Here is a 15255-nt window from a genome sequence, read left to right as displayed (position 1 = left end):
AAAACCTGCAAAAAGATGTTTATAACAGCTTTATTCCTAATTTCCAAAGCTTGAATACAACTAAGATGTCCTTTCGTGAGTGAAGAGACTGTGGCACGTCCACACAATAGAATATTATTCGGTACTAAAAATAAGCTATCAAATTATGAAAAGAAATGGAGGAACTATAAATACGTATTACTAAGTGAAAGCAGCCAACCTGAGAAGACTACCTATTGTATGATTCCAATTATGTCAAATTTTTAAAAGGCAAACTATGGGGACCGTTAAAAGATCGGTGGTTCAGGAGGAGGGAGGGATGAATAGATAGATAGAGGATATTTAGGGCAATGGAACTAATCTGTACATATTACAATGGTGCATATATATCTTATTTTTTCAAACTTCTAGACTGTACAACACCAAGAGTGAATCCGAATGTAAACCATGGACTTTCAGTGATAATCATGTGTCCGTGCAGGTTTAATAATTGTAACAAGTCCCAGGACGCTGGGTGGCTGAGTGGTTGAGCATCTGCCTTTGGCTCAGGGTGTGATCCTGGGGTCCTGGGATCGAGTCCCACATCGGGCTCCCTGCAGGGAGCCTGGTTCTCCCTCGGCCTGTGTCTCTGCCTCTCTCTCCATGTCTCTCAAGAATAAATAAATACAATCTTTTAAAAATTGTAACAAATCCCCTGGTGTGGGATGTTGATAGTGGGAGAGACTGTGCACGTGTAGGAGTTAGGGGTACATGAGGACTCTATACCTTCTGTTCCGTTTTGCTGTGAACCTAAAACTACTCTAAAAAATAAGGTCTATTAAACATTTATAGTAGAACTATTCTTATAAAGAGTCACAGGTAGCCAAAATAGAGCCATCTGCTTTCCAAATGGATAACAGATTTCTTCACATCCATATGGGACCAAGTAATCTGTTATATGTTTGTCCATCTCTTGGACGGAGAATGCCTAACAAACGATAGGTGCAGTTTAGTTTTCTACCTCCTGTCTGTAGTTCATGCTGGGAGATACTGATCCTGAGATGACTGGGCAACAGCACAGGTGGAGGGGTACAGAGACCTCTTCCTGGAAGCCTTCTCCTAGATGGTGCAGCCACCTCAGGGCTGCAGAGAACCCTGCATCAGTTACGGTTCTGAATGATGTAACTCCACAGTGAGTCATTATTACCTTAAAAAAAGCATCTGGGATTCTGTTTTCTTAGAACACTCTTTTCTCTGTTCACAACTTCAGTTGGTCTTTAATCAGCGTGAGAAGCAGAGAAAGACAAAACTGAAGCTGTCAAGTCAGGCGTGGTGTAGCCCTGAGACATTTAGTCACTTGGACAACACTGGCACTTGACCACTGTAGTATTATTTCACATTTAGCTGTAAACATCCATTCTGGGTCTTGGTCTCTCCGACACCTTCTGTCAAATTAAAATGTTTTACACAACTAACGAAGAGTGACTATTTGGAGATTTCCTGCATGTATCTCTAGGTGATGGGGTTACAGGTGATTTCAAAGTACATTTATGCATTATCTAAAAATTGTCCTTAAGATGAAGATGCATTGTTATATCATCAGAAAAAAATAAATCTATTTCCTTTTGAGAATTTATATTGCTCAAAAGAAAAACAGACAAAGTAGCTATGAAAATTTTGAAGGATGAGCATTACAGGGGCTTCCTCCGTTAACACAGAACGGGCACTCTCTATGTGCTGAACACTATTCTAAGCTCATTATTTTATAAATGAATTTAGTCTTCAGAACCTCATGAGGGAAATAATATTGGTGTGCCCATTTTACAGAGAAGGAAATTGAATCAGAGAGAGGCCATAACCAGCCCACTGTAAGATAGTTCGTTAGGGGTAGAGTTGAAATCTGAGAATAAGCATCTGGCTCCAGTGCAGGATCTTTATCACTCTACTGAGTTACAAAAAAGAAAATAGTAAGAACAACATAACATTCACTGAAAATCAGAGCTCTTAATGTAATAAAAATAAATAGACTGGAAATAGAATATAGAAAAGCTTAATAGGAAAAATGAAGCACCATAAATCAGTGAAACAGAAGGTGGGTAATTTTACAACTCTATTTGGGGAAAGTAGTTATTTAGATTTTTAAAATTCAGTTTATCATACCCTCCTCCATAAAAATAATTACCCATTTTATTCCAAATAAATTAAGGCGTTAAATCTAAATATGCGAACCAAAATAACTTGGAAGAAATATAGATAGGTATGTATCTGATCTCTGGATGAAAAAGGATTTTCTAAACGTAAAAGTAATTTAAAAAATCACAGAGGAAAATACTGATGGAAAAAAATAAAAGTTTTAGTATATCATAAGACAGAAAAAATAAACAATGAACATATTTAAGAAATTATAATTTTTTCATACACACTTGTGAGAAAACCACAAAGGAAGAATGGAAGTGGCTAACAAAATATGAAAAATACTCGCAAATTTTCAAAAATTCAAATTACATAAAAAACCAGGTGACATTTTACAAGAAAAACCAGGCAAGTTTTAACTGGTAATAATCAAGTTTGTCAGGAGCACTGCAGGATGGATGGATGGTTTCATGTATAGCCTTTCTAAAGATAATTTTCCAATAGCCATTGAAAGTTTGAAAATAGCCATATTTTTCAAATTAGTGTTTTTATATGTGGATTCATCCTAAGAAAATGGCTATGTGGACAAATATTTATGTTCAAGTTTTCATCGTATCATCATTTCTAATAGTGATATGTTAGAAACTACTTAATATTATATATTGGATTAGCTGGTAATAACTGGAAAATATGGCATAGCTGTAGGGTGGACTATCCTACCACAATTAAAATCCTGTCATGAGTAGTTCTTAGTGAGAAGTGAACATGGTTATTAGATAGTGCTTTTTTAAGTGTAACAAAGGATGATACATAATTATTTATGTAGTTAAAAATAATAACAGTAAAAGAGGACTTGAAGGATTATGACAAATGCTCACCATGGCTATAACTAGTGGTAGGGACTTCTATCTCTTACAAGCTGCCTAAAACAGAGCCAATAATGGGAGGAAATGTATTTTCAATAAAAAAATAAGTATAGGGGCAATACACAGACCAAGGGTAAAGGGCAGACAGATCATTGAAAATGGTGAGAGGCACACAAATATCTCAAATCAGAGATGATGGCAGAGCCAGAAGAAAGTCTAGAGTGAATAAAAATATTGAGACTGTTCACGCTCTTGGCCGGCTCCTTCAAAGCAATGGAGTCAATAGCAAAACTGCAAGGATAGTTGCTTCTCTCTCTACCTTTGGCAAGACCTGCCAATCCATCCCCTGGGGTTTGTTGATAGAAGCCAGTGTTTGTCTAAAGCAAACCAGTTCTCTGCCCAAGCTCTTGTTTGTACAGATGTCACATAGATTTTCAGTGCTACCTCTCAACTGTCTGGCTAAGATGTTTTCAAAGGAATGAGTCTTGAAATTCAGTGTGCAGCATTTCTTCTTATTTAAGCCCATGGACTTTCCAGTTCATGCTGTTATAACTTGGCGGGGGGGGGGGGCGGGGGGGCAGCAACAAGAGTAGAGGTAATTGGTCTACTAGCTGTTGCTTTCAGTTTTCTATAAATATACACAGAATTTTCCAACTTTCCCCACCCTCACTTCAACAGGACTTTCTAAAATGTCTTAGAGAAATTTGAAGTTCTAATTGTTTTCTTCAAACGCTTGTCTACCCCAGGAAGTTGGATGTATTTATGTCTTATAAGCTCTGCTCCGTGGCCAGGAGGATTGATTACCGTGCATTTTTAGTTCTCATCTTGACCTCTTGGTTCTAATCAAACCCTTCCAGAATTGGACCCTAACCTGCTTGTTTTCAGCATGCTGGATCCTGGTGCACACTCAAGTTTACGCTCTCAGTGCCTGTCTCCTCACAACCCCGGATCTCTTCCTGTGTTCCCTTGCGCCAGCCTGCCTACCACCACCTCAGCCGTAGGTCCACAGTGAGCGGCCATTTATCCAGACATGGTAGAAAGGAATGTCATTTCTTCATTCCTTTTTAGGAGGTATCAATGTATTTGGTTCAGACATGAATGTAATTACCTCTAATAAACTTGAAGAGAAATAAGGTGTATTTAAAGCTGGTATTTTCCATTGAGTCATCACTGAATTGTTTATTTTTTTTAAAGATTTTATTTAAAAAAATAAAATAAAATAAAGATTTTATTTATTTACTTGAAAGAAAGAGAATGAGAGCACTAACCGGAGGAAGGGAAGACAGAGAAGCAGGCTCCTCGATGAGCAGGGAGCCTGGGATCATGACCCAAGCCAAAGGCAGGTGTGTAACTGACTGAGCCATCTAGGGATCCCATGAAGTGTTTTATGTGGAGAACATTTTCTTTCCCCTCCCTTAGTAAGATCCTGTGGGGTTCTCCCTCAGCCCAGGATATGAGATTCGGGCTGTTGGCTCTCAAAAGGTGGCGTCACCAATCACCATGGCGTGTGCGTTGTTTCACTGCTCTGCCCTGTGGCGCCGAGGAGATGATGTGTATGGATTCACACTCTTCCACGCTCACCTTCTTTCCTCTCCCATCTCCATTTCTTTTGGCCATCACCAAACACTGTCCGCCAAGTGCCAAATTTTCAAACCAAGTGGCGTTGTGCCTATTTATAGGAACATCTTGTCACTTGGGCCAGTTCGTCTTTTAGTGAGTCATACCTACTAGTAGTACAGCTATGGTTTTTGCTGCTGTTTTAGAAATACAGAAGTCACAAACAGAACTGTAAAATGCTAATTTAAAATCAGAATGTCTATAGGTAGGTTCAAATGCCTGTGGAGCCACCAAATCTCTCCAGAAGCGTGGAGCCAGTTTTAGGCTGGGATTGCACCCCATGTTCCATAAGCCCCCTTTGTTTCCTGTTAGAAATCCTGGTGCTGTTAGCCTTTCATGTAACCCTGCCACTGCATCTACCTGTAGCATTCAGTAATTTGTTCAGCAAGTAGAAAGAGCACCAATTGCCAGGCATTCCAACAGGTGCTAGAGACACAAGTGAGAAAGAGTTGAGACCCTGCCCGGAGGGAGCTTACAACCTATTGGAAAATACAGGAAGGAAAGAGCCAATTAATAATATGCTGTGGAGGGATCCCTGGATGGCGCAGCGGTTTGGCGCCTGCCTTTGGCCCAGGGCGCGATCCTGGAGACCCGGGATCGAATCCCACGTCGGGCTCCCAGTGCATGGAGCCTGCTTCTCCCTCTGCCTGTGTCTCTGCCTCTCTCTCTCTCTCTGTGACTATCACAAATAAATAAAAAATGTAAAAAAAAAATAATAATATGCTGTGGAAAGAAAAATCCCCCATGTTATAGGAACACGAGTACAAAAGAGGGGCACCCAGAATGGCTTTGGAGAGGATTGGTCAGGGAAAGTTCTTGGAGAAACCGCATAGAAGCTGAAGAAGAGAGGCAAAAACTATGTGCGTCTGATGCTTTCAGGTCCCTCCTCCATGGGATGCACCGGCATGATGCCTGTGACACAGGCACATACAAGACTTCCAGAAGCCCCAGGGTGAGAGGGCAGTAAATCAACCAGACCAAACTTGGCCAGGCTCTGGGGAAACAGCAGTCATTATTCTCTGGTTTTGGTGGTGTTTCCATTTGTTAAAATTGGGGGGCATTTTCTCAGTGTTAATACATGTTAAACAAAAAATATATATATATATAAATGGTGATTTCTTTGTCATGAACAAACATCCTGAATGTGTCTTGCTGGATCCCAGGGTTTCTTCTGGTGTCTGGCTGCAGATCTAACTTTCCTGGCAGTTCGCTGGAGGCCCAGAGTGACCTCTGAGAATGGACCCACCTCGTGAATAACCCCATTCGAGAGGGTCCACGTGGGCAAGGCTGACATGCCGCTGAGGGTTCCCTGGGATGCCTTCTGTAAATTCCTCTTTGTTTGCCTCAGATTCTTTGAACCTTAGTGTCCAGCTGCTGGCCACAATCGCTCTCCAACTTGATCTGCCTGTAATGTCCAACGTCTCTATCTGGCTCCTCCCAAATATCCTCATTCGTGTTATTACTACTTCCACCACCACCACCACTTTTATTACTTGCACACCCCACGATTTCACTATGGCTGCTATTTGTACTATACCTCCTGCTGCTGCTACTACTATTAAACTACTACTTGTACTACTACTTACACTACTACTATGACTTTTACATCAACAACTACTACTTCTACTGCTGTTTACACCCCTACTACTTCTCCTACTTCCACCTCTCCTACCACAACTACCACCACCACTATTTCTATTACTACTACCACTACCTGTACTGCTGATGCTACTACTACCACCATTTCTACCCCTCCTCCTCCTACCACCACTACTAAAGCTTCTTGTTGTTTCTGTTGTTGTTATTGTTGAGTGACTATATTCCAGGCACTGTCCAAAGCATTTTTTCATATCTGCAGAACAATCCTGCAGAATAAATATATTATCTTCATTTTGCAGGCGAGGATATCAAGGCACAGAGAGTTCAAAAACTTTCATCCATTGAATATTATCCTCAATTTATTATGGAGCACATTAGAAGTTAATATACAATATGGAACAGCAAATTGCTGTTGAGCTCTGTTTACAGTCCCTGTGATTCAGGAGGCCCATGTGTCCCAGGAGCGTTCCCGGTCTGTGACACACTGGCAGCAAAAGCCTGGGTTTTGACAGTTATCACAGGTTTTAAGGAATCTTAGTCTTGGGCTGCTATAAAAAATAGCACGGACTGGGTGACTTAAAGAACAAACATTTATTTCTCCCAGTTTTCCCAGTTCATGTGACTGGGAAGTCTAAGATCACGGTGCCAGCATGGTTGGGTTCTGCTGACAGCCTGCTTCCTTCTTGCTGTGTGTCATATGATGAAAAGATCAGAGACAGGGGCAAGCTCACATGGCTTTTCTTATAAAGACACTAGTCCCATCATTAGGGCTTCACCCTTATGATGTATTTACCTTCCAAAGTCCTCCTCATCAAATACCACCACACTGGTATTAGGGTTTCAATATATAAATTTGGTGATGGTAGAGATGTAAACATGCAATTCATAGGACAAGGCAAACAAAGGGTCTTCCTGGGGGCGAGTGGGTCTCACTAAAGGAGAAATACAGTCCAGGAGACTCGAGTCAGGAATCAGTGAGGAGCCCTGGATACTCCATCCTGGGGCAGGAATGTCACTGGGCATTAGTTTTCTGGTTTGTTTTCTTTTTGTTTTTGTTTGTGCTGTCTGCTGAGTGTTGGTTGTCACGGGCTTAGCGATGTTATTTCTTGGCAAAAAAATTAATCTGAGGTACTGTAGTTGAAACCACCCTTCTTGGGGGTTAGGGAAACAGGTGCCCGGATTATGAGATCACCATCGTGACCATCAGCACTTCCTTGCGAATATACGGACTCTTTGACATGCCCTAAAAGTTTTACTATTTTTTTAAATAAACCACTTTATTATGAAAAAATTTTTACTTATTGTAAGAATACATAAAAATAAGAAAGAACACATAAATTAATTAAAATTTTCTATCTATGCTAGGTGAGGGGCTGTGTGCTTGTGTGCACCTCGACAGATGGATTAGAAAGTGTCGAAATTCCTCCCCTAGAGGGCATGAAGATAGAGCAGGTGTCAAATTGGTTCTAATCAGATCATTAAGAGGCACTTTTAGTGGCGGAGAAAGAGGTATGGCCTGCGCAGCTAAGAATAGAAGGTGCATCAGCCTCAGGTCATGAGTTAGTGGGGCTCTGTCTCTTGTTGTTTTGAAGTAATGTCAACCCCAGTAGACGTCTTTCTCCTCCCTCCAACTTTATGGAGGCAAAATGGACAAAATGGTAAGAAATGTAAAGTGTACAGAATGATGATTTGATGCATGTAAACACCATGAAATCCACCCCCCCCCCCTTTAGCTCATTATCACATCCATCACCTCACCTATTTAGCCCTTTCTCTGGTGTGGGGAAAACATGTAAGTTCTACTCTCCTTACGAATTTCAGTTATATAATATAGTGTTAGCAACCGCAGTCCCACGTTGTACACGAGAGCCTCAGAGCTCACCCATCTTGGACTGCCAGCCTTCTTGTTGATGTGCCCCTTGTGCTAATGATGATGATGATGCTTTTTGCTGGTGGTTTGAACCAGCTTTCAGAAGTCCCAGCTAAGGGGGACTAATTGCCACCGAACCTTTGTAGATAATGCTTCTCCCCTTCGAGAACTCCATGTAGAGCGAACTAGGGAGCCTTCGGGTCCCCATCCCAGTCCACCCCACGTGTCAGGGAGAACCCCGAGTATGCGTTTGCACAATGTACTCTTTGTACTCATTACAATTCACACGGACATTTGTTCATGTTCACTACGCAGCGATGGAACCAGCAGCATTTGTTTGTTACACAGTCATTCTCTTGGTTTATTTAATTTTATCCCTGTTGATACCAAAAGGGATTTGACGTGGCTACATTTTAGTCAAATTGAACAAGTTGGCTCTTGACCACATTTAGCATGATTTCTCTTTTCTTTTACTATTTTTTTGCTGTTGCTTAATTCATTGTGAGCATAGAGAGTTCTCTTGCACTTGGGAGGCTGGTATCATCTCTAAGTCAGGGAAAGGAGAATGGAGCTTTGAAACTGTTCCTGAAATGCCAGAAATTTGGAGGAGGAGAAACGCTTGATTCATAAGAAAAGACATCAAGCCGGGTCACCTTTAAGAAGCCGAAAGAATAGTTCATCTGTTTCTAAGATACTTGGGGAAGTTAAATCAAACAGGAAACAACAGAAGTTTCTGAGTCAGAGAGGAACTGCTCGTTACTCATTTGGCTTTGCAAGCACCGCGGTGATGCCACTGCCCTGAAACGTACTGCCCTCAGGGTAACGCACTGTCAACTCTGACATACTAGGCTGATACTCTCGCATCATGTCATCTCATGGGCATCTTTGCCTTCTCCATCTCTTATAGAATATTCCAATCCTTCCGACCTCTAGAACTAGATCACGTCTTCGCAAATGCTTTAGAACACAGGACACCTTGAGGGAGAAGTTAACTTATCCTTCTCTACCTTCTGGGTGGCCTACCCCATCCTACGTAACCCGAGTGGGGAAACCATCCATGAGGACAAATGGAAAGATCAGTGTTCCTCTGACATAACCCACGCAATGCCCAGCTTCTCAAAATATAGGGGAAAAGTGGACGTTAGATGCGAAGGTTCTGTGAGCACTAGCCTCGGCCTCCCGCGGACAGCAGTCACCTGTAAGACGCAGGCAACTGGTTACACCCAGTGAAAACCCTGAAGGGGAAGCACAATGGGGAAGTGGGATGGAAAGTTTGAATTTAGTGGTCTCTTCACATTTTGGAAAACGAGTAAGTCAATGTGGCATTTGCAGAAGTTGTCACATTGTAATCACTGCCGTCATGCGCTTGTGTAATTGTACCTTAGAACACCGGTTCCTTTTTATCCTTTAATCTTCGGAAGAGAGAGAGGGTCTTTCTTCCTAAAGCAACAGTCTGATTCTGTGACTTGGGACCCTCTAGTCCACCTGCCATGGCAACTCTCAGCAGTTCAGGATTGCTTAGATCTTTTTTTTTTTTAAGATTTTATATTTATTTGATAAGAATATTTTTTATTTATTTGACAGAGAGAGAGATTGAGAGAGAGAGAGCGCGCAAGCAGAGGGAGCTGCAGGTAGAGGGAGAGGGAGAAGCAGGCTCCCTGATGCAGGACTCGATCCCAGGACCCAGGATCATGACCTCAGCCAAGGGCAGTCACTGAAGCGGCTGAGCCACGCAGACACCCTGCTTAGATCTTTTTATCCATGTTTGTTGAGTGCTTCCTGGTGTCAGGAAGCACTTGTGTGCACTAGAGTCTTCGAGGTTGGTAGTATTTCCCACAGATAGGACCACTAAGGCACGCGGAGAGAAGATGCAGCTCTTCTAATAGCTTCCTTGCATTCTGGCCTCATAAGGTGCTGACAGCACTAGTTGATCTCCCCCCCCACACACACTTATTTTATCATTATTTTAGGCAGTTAAGCTGTTTTTGAAGTTTCAGAAGGAAGGATGTGTATAAATAAGGCAGGGCTCGAAACATTCAAGGAGATGCACACAAGACTCCCTTACACCCAAACGCTACTCCATGGAGGTAATTACTATTAATTTTAATGTATTCAGAAATTGCCTCTACCCAAACCAGGATGTACACACCTCTGCGTGCACATTCATTTGCACTTGTGGATCTCTTAAGGTCCTTGTGTTACACTTTGACATATTATAGTTGTTGTGAACATGCTTATTTCCCTAAACTGACAGTGAGCACTCGGAGGTCATGCTACGCATGCTGTTCTGGTCATCTGTTAATAAATGACAAGTGATCCTGAGACTTAGAGGTTAAAACTAATGATAACTTTTTTTTTTTTTTTTTTGCTCACATATCTGCAATTTGAGTGAGGCTCCAGGGGTAGGGGTGGTCATCATCCTTGTTCCACTCAGCGTTGGTGGGGACGGCTCAGAGGCCGGGGCTGGAGTCATGTGAAGGCTCACCCGCTCATATGTGAGTGTTCCAGCTGGGACCCCAAGTTAGACCGCAGCTGGGACACCCTCCCGTGGTTTTTCTGTGGAGCTGGCTTCCTCAATATAGTGGCCGGGTTGCATGCATCCAAAGAAAACAGGGCAGATACTATATATACTTTTTGTGTGATGTGCTCTTGGATGTTGCAGAGCATCATTTCTGCGGTAGCCACAGCCTTCCCCAGACTCAAGGCGATAGAATGTACACCCTGCCTCTCAAAAGTCACATTGTAAGGAAAGTTTGTGGGATAGCCTATCGACATCGATGAGGCCATCTTTAAAAAATACAATTTGCCTCGAGGAGCCTATCATCTTAGGCTCATACCTCTACTGTCCAGATTTATCTCAGAGCTTTGTATATAGTCGTGCTCAATTAATGTCTATGAAACTGAATTTTTCCATCCCAGTTAAGAGGAGGAAGAGGAAGAAGTTTTCTGCACTAACTGGGCTAACAAGGATGGAGCTCATGAAGATACTGTCCCATTATCTCTAAAAGAAGATTCAGGTCAGCCTGGGTGGCCCAGTGGTTTAGCCCCGCCTTCAGCCCAGGGCGTGATCCTGGAGACCAGGGATCAAGTCCCGCGTCGGGCTCCCTGCGTGGAGCCTGCTTCTCCCTCTGCCTGTGTCTCTGCCTCTCTCTCTGTGTGTGTGTGTGTCTCTCATGAATAAATGAATAAAATCTTAAAAAAAAAAAGAAGGAGGATTCAGGTGTAAAATCTCACCAGAGACAATTGCTAGGGGTTGCTAGAAAAGGTGCTTATAAAATGACTCCCCTGGGGAAACCTGCAGATGCCTTTACTCTGTCTTCTTTGTCCGCGAGGTGTGTGAAAAGTGCTATTTGACTGTGCAAGAGAAACCGGGACTAGTGCCGTGCTGGGTTTCATGTGAGCAGGTGCACTAAAACTGCATCCTCCGGGGACCACAATCAGCGCCTAAAGCCCTGCCCCTTCCTAGCAAAGCTCACCTGAGTTGCTCAAAAGTCTGAGCAATGGTTTGACAGTAGTGAAATGAGGATGAAAGTGAAAGCCTGCGTAGAAAAGATGAAGTCCGAGGGTCTAGGCTGTGTCCTATTGGCTCTTAGACTTGGTAGAAATCGTTATTACAGGTGCTAGGAGAGAAAAGGCCGGACACGATGGTGTCTCTGTTGGCCTTCTGGTACCGACACTACGGCGATAACACCAACTAAGGTCTGGCATCAAAGAACACATCTCTTGACCAAGCAAAGTGGAGTCAGCTACATGTAAGGAGATGTGAACACGAGAGGGAAGTCTCTATTCATGGGATTTGTTTCACAACCCATTCCTAGTACGTCTTATTTTCTCTTTTTTGTTTCTTTACCTTTCTCCTCTGTCCTGCCCTACATCCTTTCACACTTAGCTTCCTCACTCAGCTATCCACCTCCTCTGCTCACCGGTCGTTGACACGTTTGTTATCTCTTGGTGTCACATCACTCAAACCGATAACCCCAAAGTAGACCCCCCTGACGCCTGGGAATAATCTTTCTCCCATCTCCCACCACGTTCACATGTACGCCTGCAATATGCATACTTGTGTAAATAGGGGTGTAAATAGGGCATTCAAGTTCCAAGGGCTCTCCTCTTCCTAGTTTGGCCTAGATAGAATCGTTAAGGTTCCGTGATGATATGCTTACGAGAGCTTCGAACCAGAGATATAACTTTAAAAGAGTTTGTGCTCATATTTAATTGTGTTGAGAAAACATCTATCAGAGGAACAAGGACACTATCTTTGGCTAAATGTTTCTGGCTATCTGTAGGAAATTTCTGTCACCTTGCCCTTGCTGACTTCTCCATCTGTATGGGTACTCATTGTGTTGTTTGTATTGTACCCATTTCCCTTTTAGTTTCTTACTATTTTTTTAATATTTAAACTACTTTAATAAGACATTATTTTTGAATAGGTCATCAAAGGCCAACCTTCAGTTGCCTACCAATCACTGTCCACATTCTTCCTCTACTGATAAGATTTCACTAGTGGAGTATAATTTCTTGGTAACCATTGGGAAGTTGTCTCATACAGGAAGAGGAAGCAACTGAAAGAAATTCCACAACAGTCTTTGGATGCTCAGGTTGGATTCTCTGGTTGGAAATTAGTCTGAAGGGATGGTCAGACTCAAATTATCTAGTGACTTTAGGATATGCACTTAGTGTGGCTTGCAGAACTATTGTTTTTCAAAAATTGCAGAATTTTAATACTTGTTGACCTACTAGAAACAGCTTCTGTAGTGTAGGATAAAGAAAGAATTCAATTTCCCAATGTGATTTAATTTTTGGACCTCAAAGGTTAAGCACCATTTGCTGGGACTTTGGTTGCAGAGGGGGGCAGTAAAATTGGAGTCAGACAGTGGAACAAAATCATTAGGCTCCTTGCCATCACTGCGCACGGGATCATCATCCTTCCTATTCCCCAGTATTTCTCAGAGTTCAACTCCCACGCCCATTGTGTCTTACACCTAAGAGTCACTATGTAAGTCCTATTCCCATCCTCCTGTGCTTCTGGCTTCTACTCTTTCCCATTTTTCTCCATGGATCCTGCTGTAGTTCAAGCCTTTATTGCCTATTTCTAAGATTATGGCATTAGTCAAACTAGACTTTTGCTTTTTCCCTTCCAATTATTTTACAAGCAAGCCCATTTTCCTAAAATGTCCATTTAGTTGACTTATGCCTCTGCTCAAAAAATTAGTGATTTCCCTCTGATTCTTGAATCAAGTCCAAAATATTTAGCATAGTTGATAGAGCCCTCACCCATCCAGTCCCAGTAAGCTGTTGGGAGCTATCTCTTACCCAGCAGCCCACGCTCCTGAAACACCAGCCTTGATACCAGTCTCTGATCAGTTCTCTGTGTTTTCTCCTCCTGACAATTCTGTTTGTACTGTCTTCTGTATACAAAATGTTGATTCTTCCATGACCACCATATCTAACTGTTGAAATTATACTAATATCTCTAAACTTGTCTTCCTCCTTCAAAGACAACTCCTATCCCATCCCAAGGAGAAATTAATCTCTTGGTTTTGTCTTCTTGAAATTCTTTGTACCATTCTCTATCTTTTATTCTGTAGAAGCGGGTATGTTGATCTCTTACTATACTATAGACTTGTTCTGAGCAGAGATGATGTTTTAAAAACTTCAGCATCGCTTTCCCTTAGGTTAGAGCCAGATATATAGTAGGCCTTTGCTAAAGGTTGTTATTTTGAATTGAATTTTCACAGAATCTCTCTGGGGAAAAAGTTAAATTTAATCCAGACTATCAATTCAAGTTTTTCTCTATACAAAGTGTGTAAAGCAAGTGTGGTGAAAATGTATGATTGGTTTGTTTTCTTATGACTATGATTATGTGTTCCGAGTAAAACATTTTAAATATGATTGAATAAAGAATGCTTAAGAGACATAATTGTTGAAGGACAATAGGACTGTTTTCTCAAACACTGGATGTACAGTATGTGTTAGAATTTATCAACTCTAACAGCTTTTACAGGAGTAGATACAAACTCCTGATATTTGGTAATACCAATAGTTGTTCACCCTATATGTTGACATGGGAAGTCCTTAAATATTTTTGGTATATATATATATATACACATCTTATGCCTTTATTTTTCCTATTTATTTATTTATTTATTTAAAAATATTTTATTTATTTATTCATTAGAGACACACAGAGAGAGGTAGAGACACAGGCAGAGGGAGAAGCAAGTTCCATGTGGGGATCCTGATGTGGGATTTGATCACAGGAATTTGATCACAGGACCCTGGGATCACAGCCTGAGCCAAAGGCAGATGCTCAACCACTGAGCCACCCAGGTGCCCCCTTCATCTCTTTTTAGAGGTGATTCTGTTGTGTGGTGTCCTTATGAGACATGAGACCACCAATATGTCTTCCTGTCTTCAACTATACTAAGAAGCTGATGTGTGAACTAGCCTGAGAATTGGGGTCACTGAGAATTGCATAGTAAAATTGCACAAAACTACTATCTTTAAAGCAAAACTGTTTTTGTGATTTGTTATGAATCTTTCTTCTCCTGCATTAAAAATGATCACTTTCAGAACTGACTCTCTTTGCACCTTGTAATAATATTTAGTTATCCTGTTTTCAGTTTTGAATGGTGCATCATTTTTCCATCATTACCTTCAGGTAATGTAGACTTTCTTGGGGTAATGTTATTCATAATGGACTTGCTTTTTCAGTCCCCACCACACATTTACCTATTTCTCTTGGGCACAGATCTTTTTTTGAAGCCAGTGGGAACTTTGTTCCCACCTTCCTCTCTCTCTCTTTCATCAAGTGTAACAATATTTTCCACTCCTCTGTAGATAAGAATCTTTTTGTGAATTTTCTATATTTAACACCAACACCAAATGCTGTTAAGCAACATCAGCCATTCTCACCACATCCACCCAGATTAAAAGTGAGTCAAAGACAATTAGGTTACTCTAGCAGGAACTGTCATGCCACAAACTGATAATTTTTGACAGTGTCTTCCAGTCCTTATAGGTGCAAACACTGTGTTCTCTTCTGCAAATGCTAGGAGATAGCCTAAGGCTATTGCCCTTTTTACTGCCTTTTCTTTTTAATTTTAAAAAAGAGAATAGAATATATTTTCTTTATTTTACATTTTTGATCTTTTGCTTGACTTGTTAGAGTGAGAAGTGTACTTAATGATACTCGTTTTCTTTCATGATTTT

At 41.5% G+C, this 15255-nt stretch overlaps 1 protein-coding gene and 1 long non-coding RNA gene across 6 annotated transcripts in view; one reads left to right on the top strand and one right to left on the bottom strand.

The window, feature by feature from the left end:
* The window catches only part of LOC102152599, a 60586-nt gene extending 59464 nt beyond the window's left edge, over window positions 1–1122 (bottom strand). For all 4 annotated transcript variants that reach the window (XR_005384556.1, XR_005384559.1, XR_005384557.1 and 1 more), the window contains exon 1: window positions 980–1122. This is a non-coding gene — a long non-coding RNA (uncharacterized LOC102152599). The remainder of the gene's footprint in view (window positions 1–979) is intronic.
* The window catches only part of CYTIP (cytohesin 1 interacting protein), a 72894-nt gene that overhangs the window by 5453 nt on the left and 52186 nt on the right, over window positions 1–15255 (top strand). The gene's annotated exons all lie outside the window — the stretch shown is intronic.

This window comes from Canis lupus, chromosome 36, assembly GCF_011100685.1.
Source record: "Canis lupus familiaris isolate Mischka breed German Shepherd chromosome 36, alternate assembly UU_Cfam_GSD_1.0, whole genome shotgun sequence".
Taxonomy (NCBI): domain Eukaryota; kingdom Metazoa; phylum Chordata; class Mammalia; order Carnivora; family Canidae; genus Canis; species Canis lupus.
The sequence above is the reverse complement of the archived record's forward strand: the minus strand, read 5'-3'. Positions and strand labels throughout refer to the sequence as shown.